Genomic DNA, 16,304 nt, shown 5'->3' on the forward strand with positions numbered 1-16,304 from the left:
AACCCTTAGCCCAGCATCCTGCAGGGAGCAACAGTTGTGTTTGTTTCCACAGACAGGAAAGTGATATGATAACAAATTTTTATAGAAGATTACAGTTTACAAATTCAAGATAATCTGAGGGTAGCAAGTACTATTAGACTAATTTTTTTCAATGGTGAAACCGAAGCTAATAAAGTGGGCATAACTTAACGAGCCTCACCCAGGGGATATGGAGTGGGATAAGAACTGCAAAGTCCTACTAAATCACCTGGGGTTGCCCAAAATTGGTGGATAAGAGAACTATGTAATCAGTCAATTTTAAAAATCATAATTGAAGAAAATGCTAAATTTCGGTGAGAAATCACTGGATATAAAGATGTATTTTCCCCCCATCCACATTCATAGATCTAGGTTAAGAATCCCTGGCTTGGAGGGCTCTTTTAAAAAACCGTCAATCAAACTACTACAGGTGCTGAAATGGAATATTTTTCTGGTTTGCTTCATTTAATCAGCTCCTCATGCTTAGGGGGGCAAAGAGATGCACCTCTTGCTGTGAGAAGGAAAAAGATCAGGGACTGTCTACCTTTCTCTTCCTTTCTTTTTCTGCTATTAAAAATCCTTGGGAGAGATTCCTCTTTGCATTTCCCACTCAATTTTCAAATACATCACTTTTGATTGAGATCTAGTTCTTGGGAAAAGCAGAGAGGAGTAGCAAGTGCAGGGTTAGAAACTGAGACTTCTGAAAAGGATATGTCATCCTTGGCTTTAGAGATATTTGGGTCTTGGCTTTGCTACATATACAGATGTCTTTTGTTCTCCCACCATTGCAAACAGATGTCAAGTTAATTGGTTCTTCCATGTTGTATTAAATTAAGTCATCCTAAAAAAGCAACTATACATATATATGTGCCTATATGTACACATATATAATTCCAGAAAGTATAAAAGGTTCTCTCAAACTGTTGAAATATAGTGTCTGATATCAAGGATGTAAGTTAACATACTAAACTTTCTGCTACCTAAGCCAAACACAGTGTTTGTCTTTAGTGTGAAATTAACTGTAAAGCAATTGTAATGTCAAAAGATTATAGAAACTTATATTATTAATAGAAAAGGACATGGGCCTAAAAAAAAAAATCCTTGGGAGTTTCATTGATAATTTGCTTTCCAGATATTTCCTTGGTAGTTGCAATGACCAAGAGAGGAGAGGAGGAAATACACTTGTTTTATTGCAGAGGTTTGAAGACTGGGTGTGAAATGGTACAGAAGACGGTACTGTTGGATTTGTCAGCTTTTTCTCGGTTAGAGGGGAAAGTTCACTGGGTGGGGACACGGTTAGAGGGGGCAGGATAGCTAGAAATGTTTGAGACATAAAAACAACAGGCTTCAAAAGAATTTATTTTTAATGTAACAACACCCAAGCCGGGGGCAGTTTTGCTGAGGGACTGCCCTGTGCCTGGGGGAAGGACACGTGACTCCAGATGGTTTCAGAGGATGCTGCCTACCTGCCATAAAAGACTCAATTCTGGCAGACTTCTGGTTCCAGGACAGCTTTCTCTTCCTCTCCACAGAGGTGGGCCAGACCTCAGATCATATCTGTCTGTGCCTATATTGAGACAACCCTTATATACATATCTTCCATTTAAAACAATTTTAGTTTTGACTCTATCGAGTCTATACTACTTCACCTCAGGTAAATTGTTTAACCTTTTACAATCTCTAGTGCCTTAAGTGCCTGCAGCTCCACTATTTAAATGCAAAGAACAAACCACCATAGAACCACGAAATAGTGAATGGTGCAGAATTACAAAGAAGAAGCTTGGGTGAAAGAAGAGCTATGAGAGAACACCTTCCCCTTATTCTTTCACTGATGTTCCAGGTCTATAAGTATGGAACAATGCATAGATTTTTGGACTTTTGAATATATTGATTGGTTTTACTGATTTTTTCTTTTTCTTTAAATAAATATTCTTTGCTATATTAGAATAGATGGGGAAGGAGAGGGATACTGGGAGAAATTTAGACAATGTGAAAACACAAGATAGGAAAAAAACCCCAACAATCTAACTCTTAAAGAGGTCTATTTGGGTGTTTGTTGGGTAGTATCTGTCTGTTAAAATATCAATAAATTTATTTCTAAGCCAGAGTGAGAGAGGGAGAGGAGAGAAAGACAGAGACAGAGACAGAGACAGAGAGAGAGAATATTTGCTAGAGCAAAAGGATTAAAATTTACCTGTAAATCTTTCTGTGTAGTCCACTCCTTTTTTTTCTATGGTAGTCATTTATGACCTAATAAATCTCTCTTTCTGACATGGGCTTATTTAGGTTAGTTATTTCTTTCTTTGTCTTGGAACTTTATATTTTTAAGGTATTTATTCATTTCTTTTAGAACTATGTATATTAGTTTCTGAAAATTTTGCTTATTTTCCTTCTATTGTGATTTCTTCTTTGTTGGTAATCTCTCTCTGTCTGTCTCTCTCTCTGTCTCTCTGTTTGTCTCTGTCTGTCTCTGTCTCTCTGTCTCTGTCTCTGTCTCTGTCTCTCTCTCCCCCCCAGAGGCAAATATGGTCTTGATAACTAAAGCAGGGAAGGATAAGGCAAAGATAATGGTAGACCTATATTACTAATAAATATCACTGCAAATATATTTAAATATTGGCAAATATATTATAATGACATATACCAAAAACAATTAATTATAACCAAGTTGGATTTATTTCAGGAATACAAGGGTGGTTCAACATTAAGAAGCCAATGAGCATGATTAATAATAAAATAATTAAAAACTATTTGGTTTTTCATCTAACAAATTCTGAAAAAGCCATTAATAAAATGCAATGCTTCTTTATGTTGTTGAAAACACCAAAAAGCAAAACAATAGAAAATATTTTTTCAACATGCTAAAAAGCATTATCTGAAATCAATATGAAGCTTTATTTGTAAGAATATTGAAGAAATATTGAAGAGGTTAAAGAAAAATGATGATGGTAGGGAACCATAGGTTTAGGGGCGCTCAAGACCCCAAACACCAACACTCCAGGTCCTACCGAAAGAATTCAACTCAAGCCTTCTCAGCCAAGGAAAAAGACAAAGTTTATTAAAAGTTTGCCATAATGGGTTGTCTTAAGAAATCCCACCCTTTGTGACACCTGTTTTCACAATCTACTGAGCTAGATTGAATCTGAGCACCTTTATGGAGGCAAGATGAAACTTGTATACACAAGGATTATAGGAGGGATTTAGGGTGGTCCCCGGGTGATGGGAAGAGGGGTTAGGGAGGGTCTTGAGGAGGAGTCTAGGAGGAGCTTGATGGGACTGGGATGAGGTCAGACTCTAGGAACCAAGAGAATAGGATTAAGGGTGGGAAGTAGCTGAAGGATATTGATAGTATCAAGGGTGGGAAGTAGCTGGACAGTAAAGGGCAAGGTTAGGTAGAGATTTGGGTCTAACGATTATGTAAGGTTATAGCCTCAGGCCAAGGCCAGATCTAGTGGGAAGATTCAAGGAGAGTTCAAGGAGGTTCCCAGAGACTGTGTCCTCATCAATATGACACAACCTGTTAAGAACAGAGATGAAACAAGGGTACTTACTATCACCATTATTATTCAGCATAGTTGTAGCAGTGCTAACGATAGGAACATGACAAGAAAAGTAAATTGAAGGAGTAAACATTGGCAAAGAAGAGGCTAAAATATCTCTTTCCAGATGTCATGATGGTTTACTAAAATAATCAACAGCAAAAATCTAATTTAGAGAATAAATGGCTTTGGCAAAGTAGCAGGATACAAAATAATCTCACAAAACCATCAGCATATTTATTTTTAAAAACTAGGAAAAATGGATAGAAAATAAATACCATTCAAACAAACAGCAAAATTGTTAAATATCTGGAAGTTAACCTGCTAAAACACATAGAGACTTTATATAAAGCAATATTTAAAAATGGAAATAAAGGAAGAACTAGATACCTGGAGAAGGGAAAGGGGGTAGGGAAATAAGCATTTACATAGAACCTACTATGTGGCAAGCATCTCATTTGATCCTTACAACACTGCAAGGCAGATATGATTTTTATCTCCATTTTACATTTGAGGAAACTGAGGAAAACAGAAATTAAATGACTTGCCCAGGATCACACAGCTTGTAAGTATCTGAGGACAGATTTAAACTCAGGTCTTCCTGCCTTCAGGCCCAGCACTCTATCCACTGTACCACTAGTTACCTCCAGAATTCAGTATTTTTGGCCTAAGCCACAATAGTAAAAATTACATTACTACCAAAATTAATCTACAAATTTAACACTAAATCAATCAAAACACCAATAGAATATGTTATAGAACTGGACAAAACAAAAACAAAATTCACATAGAAGCACAAAAAGGCAAAGAGAAAGGAAAATGGGGCAAAATATGATGAAATAGAAATGGCATTTTTCGGGTCTAAAATGATATGTGTTATCAAAATTACCTGATACTGGAATAAAAAAAATAAAAAAAGAGATCAGCAGACTAGATTAGGTAAGCAAAGTTTATGAACCAAATACTTATTGCCATCTAGTATTAGAAAAATCCAAAAACAAAATTCACTGGGGAAGGAATGCAAAATTTAACAAAAACTCCAAGAAAAACTGATCAACATTTTTTTTTTCAGGAAAAACTAGCCCAGCATTTAACATCAAACATTATGGTAAATTCCAAATTGGTCAATGATCTAAATTTTAAAAAGAAAGTACACAAGTGGGATGCTCCACTGGTCCCCAAGTGATATCAGTTGGGAAAAAGTGAGGCAGGGTTTTCAGCATGTCTAGTGGACTCCCTTTGGGAAATTATGAAAGGGTGTGAGCAAGCACTGCATGGATGCATTGCAATCTGTATCTTTGAAGGGTACTTCCGTATTGGTAAGACCACACATCCATATTAGAGTGTACCACAAAAAAAAAAAAATACAGGAGATTGGAAGCCTAAATTTCGTATAACTGGGTAGGAGGAAAAAGTCTTAGCGTGATATAGAAGAAGTAATTAAAGACACAATATTTTGTTTTGATTATATAAAAATACAAAGAATTGGCCTAAATAAAAGCAATACATTCAGACTAAGAGGAAAAATACATACTAGAGGGCAACTTTACATTAAACATCTCTAATACAAGTCTTACACTTTCAGTTTCATTGATATATTTTGTTTCTGTATTACAAACATGTACAATCACTCCCACTTTGGGAGAGGTATCTTGTAACAAAGTAAAAGAGTTAAGCAAAACTAATATCACAGTCATCTCATCTGAAAGTTCATATAACATTTCACATCTGTAGCATCCCCTTACTTATCTATTAAAAAGAAAATTAGCAGAAATCTATTTTCTCCCTCTCGTACTTTCTACCCCATTAGGAAAATAAAAAAGAAAACAAACATGGCAAAATTTTTTGTAATAAGCATACATAGCCCAGCAAAACAAAATCCCTCAATGGCCATACACAAATATGTATATGTGTGTGTATCTCCTTCTGCACCCTAAATCTACCACCTTTCTGTAATGAATAGCCTACTGAATCTTGGTCTTCAGAAATCATGTATGTTCATTGTACTGATCATAGTTCTTAAGGTTTTCAAATTTATTTGTTTTTACCGTCTTGCAAATTGTTCTCTTGGTTCTGTTCATTTCATTCTTCATTAGCTTATAAATAAAAGTCTTCAAAATTCTTCATTTTTACAATATTGATGTTATAAATTATTCTTTCTGTTTGTATCTCTCTGCATGAGTTCATATAATTTCATGTAATTTTGAAATCACCTATTTCTTCATTTCTTACAACATAATAGTATTCTATCGTAGTCACATATCACAACTTAAGACATTCCCCAATTGTTGGAAATCCTGTTAGTTTCCATTTTTTTGCCGCCACAAGAAAAAATCGGCTGTAAATATTTCTTTACATAAAGGACCTCTTCCTCTTTCTTTGATCTATTTTGGGTGTAAGCCTAGCAGTGCTGTAGCTGGGTCAAAGGGCAAGCACTGTTTAGTTAATTTTGTATGTAATTCCAGATTGCTTTCCAGAAGGATTGTACCCATTCACAGGTCTAATGCAGCTTATAGAAGATTGACATAAATTTATAAGAGTAATAGAATATTCTCTAATATAAGTGGTCAAAGGATATGAACAATTTGTTCTTGAAACCAAAATCAATAATAGATCCAAATTAAAACAACTCTGCGATGCCCTCCTACGCTCAGAAAACAAGCAATGATAGATAGCAAACGGTGACAAAATTCAGCATTGGCGGGGTTGTGGGAAACGGCATGCTAATTCATTGATGGCGGAGCTATAAATTTTGACCCTATCATTTTGAATTAATGAGAGAATAAAGCATTTATTAAGCATTTACTGTGTGCAAAGCACTGTGCTGAACACCGGGAGTAGAAATAGAAAATTTAGAGAGTCCCTAGTCTCAAGGCGCTTACATTTTAAAGGGGGAGGCAGCACACGTGGAAGGTCCAGCCACAAGTCAGATGGATAGGTCTCATGGTCCTTAGGGTGAAGCAGCAAAAGTTAGTACTTCTTTAATGTCATTTCCACTGATAACATCTTAACAGATTCTGACATTGAACCAAATTGACAGTGCCAAATACTTTGGTGACAAAAATGTTCTTTTCTGGATCTTCAGTAGATGTGGCTGTAGCACCTATAGGAGCTGTTGTCAGGCTGCTTCAAAGATAATGGCTGAAGGTACTGGAAACATTGCTATTCTCAAGGCTCTTGGGTTCAGGGGGAAGGTCTGTCTTTATCATAGTTTGTGGGACATGGTGGTCAAGGTGGTTTGACATGTCTGATCTATGCTGTTGCCTCTCGCTGTCTCTGTCTCTCTGTCTCTGTCTTTTCTCATTTCTCTCTTTCTCTTTTCTTCTCCTCTCTCTCTTCTTCTCTCTCTCTCTCTCTCTCTCTCGTTCTCTCTCTCTCTCTCTCTCTCTCTCTCTCTCTCTCTCTTCCCACCCATTTCTCTCTCTCCCTTCTCTCCCCTCTCTCCCCCAACTCTCTCAGTTCCTTACTATTTCAATAAGTCTGGTTTTCCTGCCCTTTGAGTAGCAGTTGGTTAGCAGTTGGGTGGGTATGAAAAGCCCCTTCTTCATAGGAACCACCTCCCCAGATGATGATTGTGAGAGCTCAGAGGTCTGCAAGTCTGGGTAGGAGGGAAGGTCATTGTCACTGTCAGGGCTCCTGTGTTTATCTGCCTGTTGGTGGCAATTGGTCAGCAGTTGTTGCTTGATGGGTCCATGAATGGGCCCAGTGATGGTGGTCCCCTTTCTCCATAATGGAAGGCAGTGTGACATTATACAATTATCTAACTATACAATGATTTTTTTAAAGTGTTAATGCCCTTTGACCCCCAAATCCAATTTTACGGTTTATAATTTTAAGGAAGTATGTAACAAGTGGAGAGTACTAACTTAAAAAAAGCTTGCAACAGCATTATTTATAATAGCAAAAAAAGACTAGAAATAAACTGTGTTCAGTGATTAGAGAATGACTAAATAAATTGATTCTAATGGAATATCATTGGGCTATAAGAAGAAGCAAAGATGAGAATACAAACACATAAATGAAGTCTTATATGAAGTGACAGAGTGAAAAAAACCAAAAGTGTGTAAAGAAAGAAAAAAAACATCAAACATGAACAAAACTCAAGGTAAATACAACGGATAGTAACAGACAAAGCCTTTATTTGTTTGATCCGTAGGTAAGTGATGAAAGGAGACAGCAATATGTGGAAGGCATAATCACAATTTTCATATTATTTTACTTAATTTTAGGGTGTTTATTGCTTATTTATTCTATGATTGGTTTGTTGGAGAATTTGATTTCTTTTTTTATTATTGTTTAAGATTTTCCAATATTGTCTTTTGGTTCTTATTCATATATTAAACATTTTTATTGATGACAATTAAAACAAAATTAATTTTTTTAAGTGAGAGGATTAGAATAAGCTCCTTTCCTGGGTAACGCTGTACCTTTGCTCATTGTCTAAATGACTTATTTGGCAAGTAACCACGAACTTTCTGTGCCAACTTATGTATTATTAATGCTGTTTTATGTACTTGACTTGTCTCCCCCGCTAGACTACAAACATCTTGAAGACATCTTATATGTCTGCTGTAATCCCACAGCACCATGCACAAGTCTGGGTACACAGTAGGTACTCAATAAGTATTCGTCAAATGATTGGTGGATGGTTTAAAGCACTGTCCCCTAAATCTTGTGAGTGGAGACTAGGATGGAGAGAGGTCTAACTAGAGAGACCAGGGTTTTAGCGCCTGCTCTCTAACTAACTACCTATTTGGCCTTGGACAAGTCACTTCTCTTTGGGCCCCAGTTTTCTTACCTATAAAAGCAAGGAGTAGAACCAGATGATTCCTGAGGCACCTTCCATCTGAGAAGTGACATTCTGTCTTCCAGAATTCTAAGGCCTCTTCTATTTTCAACATTCTGTGTTCCAGTATTCTAAAGTCGTTTCTATCACAGGCAGTGTTTTAGGAATCTAAGCCCTCATCCATCTTTGACATTTGTGTTCTAGGATTCTAAAACCCCTTGTAGTTGTATTGATCATAGTCCTTAAGGTTTTCAAAGTTATTTGTTTTTACAATGTTGTTGTCATGCAAATTGTCAGGGTGGGGGTGGGGTGTTATGGTTCTAAAATCCCTCTGGATGCTAACATATCCTGTGTTTTGTGGATCTGAGATTCCTTCTTCGAAATATTCCTTGCTGTGGAAATATCCCTTGCTGGCAAAATGCTCCTATTTCTTGCTAAGGACTATGCAAGCAATCTCTTTTCCCCTGCTCGTAGAGAGAAGTTTCTCCTTTGAATTCTTCTCCCTTGAACAGTGGAAATCAGAAGGTTGATTTCCCTTTCGTCACGCTGATGACAAAGCTAGACTGCTTTGAGTTTCCATCAGTGTCTAAGAACTGTCCAGGTTCCAGTCTCCTGCCTGAGCTAATTGTGTTCCAGTCTGCGTGAGACAGGCTGTCTGAAAGTTTTGGCAAGGATCTTATTCATCACCCTTCAGAGCTCTGGCTTTTAGCAGTCAATCCATTAGTAGGTGCTCCTTTTATAAAGACAAAACACAAATAAATGACATTTTCTCATTACATTCAATGGTATTCCAGGATCCAGATGGGTACCAAAGCCGATAATCTCCCTAAATAGGCTGTGGAGGAATGAAACAGATTTTTGTGATAGTAGAAGCAACACAATATATTAAAAAGAATAGTGGCTTAAGATGCAAAAGACCATTCTCTTGCTCCAGTTCTGCTAGCAATAATCCTAGGCCACATTTCTTTATAGTTTACAAAGCACCTTTCATCTACTATTTCATCTCCTTCCTCAACATCCCCATTTTGCTGATGGAGAAACTAAGTGCTAGAAAGTAGCTTCTCTATAGTCAAACAGCTAGTGAAGTCACAACCTGATTCCAAGGCCTGAGGTCTTCCCACCACACCATTCTGCTTGAGTGCGAGGGGGTGCTTAACTGGCAAAATCCCCAGAGAGAGGTCAAAAAAATTAGGATGGGAATAAGGCTAAGGAATCTAGCAATTAGGAAGTCATTGGTCCAAACCTTGAAAGTTTTAGTGGAATAGTGGGGGAAGAAGCCAAATTGAAAGGGGTTGAGGAGAAAGTAGGTGACTGCTCAGGAGAAGGATTAGTAGGAAGTAGAAAATTTGACTAGTGCTTTGGCAGTGAACGGGGAAGAGAGAATTAGGACAGTACCTGGACAGGATAGAAACATCAAGAGAAAGGTGTTTTGGTTTTTTTGGAATGCAGAGGGGCTCTTCTCAGTACAGGGCTCTGCTCATTAAAGGCACCGAATAAATGATTGGTGAATGAATTGGATTGGATTGAGGGATGAGGGGAGTTCTGTTTCTCATTTATCAATGAAGCATACCTGCTATATGAGTGACTTAGAGAAGCACCTTCTCTCATAGAGAGAGAGGGGGAGGGAGAAGGCCTTCTTTGTAGAGCTATAGGGATATACACATAGTTCTTAGTGAGAAATAGGAGCATTTTGCCAGCAAGGGATCTTTTATCAGCATTCAGAGGAATTTCATAACCATAACAAAGACTGTCAGATGTGGATCTCCATACAACCTTTACTTGTGCAGACATAGAGTATTTCCTTCCTCTTCTCTCTCTACATTGAACAAAATCTAGAGAAAGAGGTTTACCTTATTGTATATATAATCAATGGATTTGTCTTAGTTGGAATAATAATTTTGCAGGAAGTCTTTCCTGGTCTTCCTCTCCCCCCATTCCCAACCCCCATTTCTAGTGCCTTCCATCTGACATTATTTTCTATTTCTACTGTATGCTATATCTTAAATGTACACAGTTATTTGGTGGCACAGAGGATACAGTGCCAGGCCTGTAGCCAGAAAGACTCATCTTCTTGAGTTAAAATCTGGCCACAGATACTTCCCAGCTGTGTGACCCCGGGCAAGTCAGTTTCCCCTCAGTTTGCCTCAGTTTCCCCATTTTTAAAATGAGGTGGAGAAGGAAATGAAAAACCACTCCAGTATCTTGGCCAAGAAAACCCCAAATGGGGTCACAGAGAGTCGGACACAACTAAAAAGTGACTGAACAACAACAGAGTTATTTAAATCCTATCTCCCTTTTCCCATTAGAGGGTCCTACAGAGCAGGAGCCATTTTTGTTCTTTTGCTTTCTTTTAGGTTTTCTTTGGGTCTCCAGTGCTTAGAACAATGCTGGCCTGTAGTAAGCAACCAGATGGCATAGTGAGTGAATAAAGGATGGAACCTGGAGTCAAGAATGAGTTCAAATCGTCCCTTAAACCCTTACTAGTTGTATGACCCTGGGCAAGTCCCTTAACCACTGACTGCCTCAGTTTCCTCATCTGTTAAAATTGTACCTTTCTCATGGTGTCGCTTTGAGGATAAAATGAGGTAATATTTGTAAAGCGCCTTGCAAACCTTAAGGCCCTATATAAATGCTAGGTATTATTGTTATCCATAGACCCTTGTTTGTTTTTGTTCCAGTCCCTGGAAGTGTCTAATTTGTATACCCCATTAGCGGGTGTGCAGAGTCACTACAGCCAGATCTCACCTGTGGCTGCAAGAAGCTGTAGCATGAGCAGTGGCCACACTCTGGTAAACCATCTGAGCAGATGGGCTAAACCAGGTTGAGGGGAACCAATAGACCTCAGACCAGTCTGTGAGTTAGGGGGGTGTCTACCCCAAGCATGGGAAGATTTTCCCTGGCAGGATGGGTAGATGAGAACGATTTGTTCCATTGTCCACGAAGACAGCTGAAGTGCTTGGAGCTCGGTCAGACATCGAAGACACCAAGGCCGTCCACTGCATCTGACTTTTGTCCTGCCACTGGACTTTGATGACTGGAAGAGAGAGTGAGACTGGTGACTTTGTACAACTCTGCCTCATTCAAATCCAATTCCTCCGCAAGTCAGGACATCGTCCCATGATGCCACTGGTCCTCTTCAAAAACAAGGACAAACAACTTGATTTCTTTCCTTTCTGTTTGATTTCTTACCTTTTTTATTATTGTTTAAGATTTTCCAATATCATCTTTGGGTTCTTATTCGTGTATTTAAACTTTTGTACTGATGAAAATTCAAACAATGTTAATTTTTTTTAATGAATCTATTAGAATAAGCTCCTTTCCTGGGTAACACTGTACATTTGCTCTTTGTGTAAATGACCTGTTTGGCAAGTAATCATGAACTTTCTTCATAACACTTCACTGGACACCAACCCCCCCCCCCCCCCCCCCCAAGCTGCAGGTTCCCTCCTCCAAAATTACCTTTTGTTTATTTTATATATTCTTTTACGTGTACATGTGATTTGTAAAAATATAAGTTCCTTGGGGACAGAAATTGTTCATATGTAAGTCTTTGTATTCCCCGCATTAAGCACAGTGCTTAATAAATAAATACTTGTTGATTGATTGACAGTGAAAAGCTTTTTGCTCTCTCTTCTGGGAGGAGTCTGAGAGCTATTCCTTACATTGTCTCTATGGGAACCTCCACAAAAGCCCTCCTCCGGGGGCCTCGTCTTAAGCATGGAAGTGAGCCTGGGTTTTCAAAGACTGTGCAAGTGGAGCACAAACCCTGAGGGCCTAACTTTCCAAACTGGGAAGGTTTCAAGTATGAGTTTAATTAGGCGCCATTCATCCATCTCTGGATTTTTTTCAGGCCCACATTTCACGAAGATCATGGAATGAGCTGGGTAGGGATTGGCACCTGCCTTGGTGGAGGAAAGATAGCAGATCCTTGCAGTATATGTTAAATATGAGGATTCACAGGGCAGCTAAGTGGCACAGTGGACAGAGAGCACCGGGTCTGGAGCCAGGAAAACTCTTCCTGAGTTCAAATCTGGCCACAGACACTTAGGAGCTGTGTGACCCCAGGCAAGTCACTTATCCCCTTTTGCCTCAATTCTTCATCTATGAAATGAGCTGGAGAAGGAAATGGCAAACCACTCCAGTATCTTTGCCGAAAAAACCCCAAATATGGTCACAGAGAGTTGGACATGAGCAAAAAATGACTGAATGAAGGCTCATCAAAGCAGTCTGTGGAGATTTGTCTCTGGAATCTTATTCCACCATTCTCTCTATGACATAGACCAAGGCAGTGATTCTGGGAGGAAGTCCCTGGTAAAATTTGACTTGGGGCCATTCAGTATCTGTCAGGCCAACTCACCAGCTGCCCTTTCACAGCGAAGTGAGTGCCTATATGTCCCCAGTGAGAAGAGACTTAATATGACTCAGATTAATTAGTAGTCCAGCTGCTGCATCCTACCAAATTGTGAGCATGAAGGAAGCCCTAATGTCACGGATAAGAGTCACCAGAGCCTCACATTTTGTCTTGTAAAAGCCATGTTCAAGCCATCGGTTCTGAGTTCTGAGTCAGCCTGGAGCAGGCACAAAGCTCTGATGAAGAAACAGGCTCATGAGTTTTTCCTCGAAGGGTTGGGAAAGTAGAACACGCATCAGGACGCATCCCTTGTTGCCACTAACCTGTAATCAGCGAGGTGAGGCTCTTAGCAGAGTGCCAGTGAAACCTCCCAATGAAGCTGGGCACTCCCAGGTAATGTGCCAACATTATCTAGCAGCTAGTAGGCACTTCACAAAGGCTTGTTGACTGACTGACTGACTGACTGACTGGTATTACCATTGCCCCGGCCAATTTGCAAAGGAGCACCTTTTTCCAGCCTGAAAAACAGGTAGTATAAAGTGGAAAATTCAAGCCCCTAAATGTTAAAAAAAAAAAAACTGTTTTTAAGCACCCTTTATCATGTCAATAACATAATCAAAAACCTCTCATATCTTAAAGGAATTTGTGTCAATGGTTTATTTTTGTTTTTTTAAAGGAGGGAAAAATTATAGTAGAAATTTATGTCAAACTTTGCAAAATGCTTTATATATTTTTTCCTGGCTTTACTATGTGCTACCCATCTGACTTTGGGCAAGTTACTGAACTTATCTGTCCTAAACCTCTAAAATCTCTTCTACCTATAAATCCTATGCTTTGAGGATGCTAGGGTCTCATTTTTAGAAATTTACTGATAAATTTGTTTTAACTTCCATCAACAGGTAGAAATGATCCAATATATGAATAAGAAGCAAAGCAAGATGAACAAAAGTCCAAATATAACAGACGCCCAAATAAAACTAGCCTATCATTCCATTGGGTTCGTATGATCAAAGGATCATAGATCCAGAGCTGGAAGGGACCCTGTGGTCCAAAACCTTCATCTTATAGTTAAGGAAACTAAGACCCAGAGAGGATAAGTGATTTGCTTAAAGCCACATAAGTTTTTGGAGTCAGAGGACCTGGGTTCAAATCCCACCTCTGACTCCAGAACAAGTGCTTTTTTCTGTTGTACTACTAAGCCCTATGGCTTTATACAATAATAACAAATAAAGAGCTAACATTTCTTTAACATTTTAAGGTTTGTTCATAGCATTTTCCTCACAACGACCCTATGAGGTGGGCCGTACAGGGGTTATTAGCCCTGTTTTACACATTAGGAACTGGGGGAAGCCATCAGAGGTTAAATAACTTGTTCGAGGTCATATCAGTGGTGGGATTCAGCCAGTTTGCCCCGTTTCGGTAGAACCAGTACCTAATTTTAGACTGAGTTCCATGAGCAGGTTGTTAGTGGGGGTGGGGCCTGCACCAGCCACTTCAGTGTCGGGGACGATGCCTAATTCATTTGAATCCTACCACTGGCTCATCTAAGTAGTAAATGGTAAAAGTTAAGACTCAAAGCCTGGTCTGACTCCAGAGCCAAGAGAGCCTTCTACAATACCGTGGTGAGGGTGGGGTGGGGCTTTGTTGCCTTTCTCGGATTCCCTAGGCCAAGCAGGGCAACATGGGTTATTAAACTCAAGCACTTGACTCATTGATCTTCAGGGAGTGGGAATCCACTTCAGATTTAGAGGGTTTAACTGAAGCATGTCGATGCAGTAATTCATTAAGCCCCGGAGGTCTCTGTAACACTCTAACTGCCCCTTGTTTGATTAGCAGAAATCTAAGAGGCCACTAGCCTAGTCATAATGTTGTGACTTCTCCCATGGTCCCTTGGGAGCAACTTTATCTTCCAAGGCTACATCCTGTAGTCCCCATTCAGTCAGCAAATTAAAGAGGCTCTCGTGGAGAATGCTCAGTATTTGATCATTTTATGACCATTTCGGTTTGATTCTTTGCCAAAAAATGGGAAGCAAAGTGAGTGCTTCCTATCAACTGGAAAATGACGAACAAATGGTCCTGCATGGGTGCAAGGGATATTACTGGTCTGTAAGAATTGGCGAATATGTGTAAAGGACATATAAAAAAAGACTCTATCTGCATCCAGAGAAAGAACTTATAAATAGAAGTGTAAGAATAGACTATTTTTACATGTATATACCTATTTGTGTTTAATGGTAGCCACCTGGGGGAGGGGGGAAGGGAAAAAAGAAAAAAAAAAGAAATTTACATGATAATTTTGTTGCATATTTGAAGGAATAGGAATTTGTGCATAGTAGATTTGCAGTTTTGTGTGCAATCATCTTTTTCATTGTGCTATATTATGGAAATGCTTGTTTTATTCCATGAATTGAAAATAAAATAATATTTTAAAAAACTATGAGGAATTTAGAGAAGTATGGCAAAATTTGTGTGAATAGACATAGGATGAACAAAGCAGAATCTAAGCAGTGTGCACAAGGATTAAATTAATGTAAATTAAAACTATATTAAAAGCCATCAGAAGGCAGATTAAATGCAATGGCCAATCTCAGGTAGTAAATTATACATCCTTTCTCTCAGTAAGAAGGTGGTAGGTTACAGGTACAAAACGGTGCATAGGTTGTCAGATTTGGTAGATTTGTCATTTGGTTTTCCTTTACTATTTTTCTTTGTTGTAAAGGGAGGATGGGAGAGAGACAGAGGTTAATTATTACTGGTGACTGATGTAAAAAGTAGAGTACCAAAAAAATGAGTATCAATAAAACTTTTTTGAATTAAAAAAACCCACGTAAGTGAGATAGGACATTTAAAGATAAAGCTGAATAGTCTATAAAGGAAACAGGAGAGTAGTATTATGAGGATGCCACTAGTAAATAGAGCCATAAACTGATAAGAGCTAGAAAATATCTTAGATCATAGAACCTAGAATGTCAGAACTAGCCTTAGAACCATAGAACATAGACTGGTAGTCTTAAAAGGACCATGTAATCATTACGCTATGGGATATTAGGAGCCTAAGGATCACAGGACAGAATGGAAGAGCTAAAAGGAAACTTAGCATCATAGAACATAACATGTCAGAGTTGTAAAAGACATTAAATGTGGAATGTCAGTCTGTAAGGAATCATAGAACAAAGAACATCAGAGCTAGAAAGGACCTTAGAACCATGGAAATAGATCATCAAAACTGGGGCATTGAAGTCACCCAGTCCAATCCTCTTATTTCATGGATGAGGAACTTTGAAGTCCAGAGAAGAGAGCCATAAGCAGGGTAGGATGATCAGGGCCTTACCTCCAGATTCCAACATAGGTGGAGGGAGTTGGGAAGTACACTTCCCTGTGCATGCCAGGAAGCCCAACAAAGGTTCTGTCCCTTCCCAGCCCTGCCTGTCTCTCAAAAATCCTGCCTTCTTCCTGCTGTTTCTCTCAGCCTCTGTCTTCTCTCAGGGGTTGTCCAGTCTAGTTTGTACCCCCTCTGAAGCAGACTATTCCCTGCACCACACCCTCCACTCCTTGTGACCTTTAGGGGCCAGTGAGACTGCATCCAGCTGGGGGACAACTATCTTCTGTG

The sequence above is a fragment of the Trichosurus vulpecula genome, chromosome 3 (genome assembly GCF_011100635.1).
Source record: "Trichosurus vulpecula isolate mTriVul1 chromosome 3, mTriVul1.pri, whole genome shotgun sequence".
In the NCBI taxonomy this organism is placed as follows: Eukaryota; Metazoa; Chordata; class Mammalia; order Diprotodontia; family Phalangeridae; genus Trichosurus; species Trichosurus vulpecula.